This window comes from Vulpes vulpes, chromosome X, assembly GCF_048418805.1.
Source record: "Vulpes vulpes isolate BD-2025 chromosome X, VulVul3, whole genome shotgun sequence".
Lineage (NCBI taxonomy): Eukaryota > Metazoa > Chordata > Mammalia > Carnivora > Canidae > Vulpes > Vulpes vulpes.
The window spans coordinates 111,380,895-111,381,878 of record NC_132796.1 but is presented as its reverse complement, the minus strand read 5'-3'; the positions used below and the strand labels follow the sequence as shown (position 1 = coordinate 111,381,878).

Below are 984 nucleotides of genomic sequence, written 5' to 3'. Positions count from 1 at the left end.
TGCTGATAAATTCATTGGGCATTTAAGAAACCTCGACTCATCTGCCATAGATTCATAGTATGACCTTGAAAATGGCTGTTTATGTGATGTGACTGTACTGTCATGAGGTCAGGAAAGGAGAATAAACATAAAGTTTGTTTATGCTAGGAATGTACTTTGCTAAGGGATCAAATGCAAGATCTGATCCTTTAACTAGTCAGCAACTGTGACCAAAAGAATGATATCTTTAGTACTTTTGAATACTACTGAAGTTAATGGCATTCAGAGAGAAAAGCAATTGAGTAAATAAGAAGTACACAAGGTTAAGTTTCACATATGGTATGAAAGAGTGGTCTTCTAAGAAACAAATCCTCCTAGAAATAATATTGATAAACCCTGGATGAGTTATTTTTATTTTTTGACTATTATAAAAGTTTATTTAATAAAATTAGTTCAACATGAAAATGCAGGTGACCTGATTTTTATATTGTAGTAAAACAGGTACTATGGACAGGGGACATGTGGAAGCAGTTTTCTTCTTCTGATGAACATGCCCATTGTTTAGACTCATTCCAAGGCCTCTAACATGATGATGCTATTCCCTCGTATTACCACCATTCCAATATTGTTCTGTTGCCCGCTAGTTGCCATCTCCACACATTCATCTATCACAAGATTCATGAATGGATCGAACCCTTGCAATATTCCTTGGACATGTCTGTCACCATTTAATTTCAATGATAATTTCTTGTCCATAAATTTTTTTCAACTTGGGAGGGTGAGCCTTGCTCATGGCATCAATTCGGCGAGCTCGCGGATACCTCCCTGGATGAATTATTTTTAAAATAACTACTACTATAATTATTTCTAAAACAAATAGTGCTCTGGGGATTTGACATGGGCATGCAGATTTTGGAGGGGAGTCAAAATTTGATGCGATTGGCAAGAAGGGAAGTTGTTGGGTGTATGTATGTATACATCTGTGCATACACACAGACACACGCT

The 984-nt window shown here is 36.5% G+C and overlaps 1 pseudogene; it reads right to left on the bottom strand.

Moving 5' to 3' along the window:
* Positions 1-461: 461 nt before the first annotated feature.
* On the bottom strand, positions 462-772 carry LOC112927690 (small nuclear ribonucleoprotein G pseudogene; annotated as a pseudogene).
* Between the last annotated feature and the right edge of the window lie 212 nt (positions 773-984).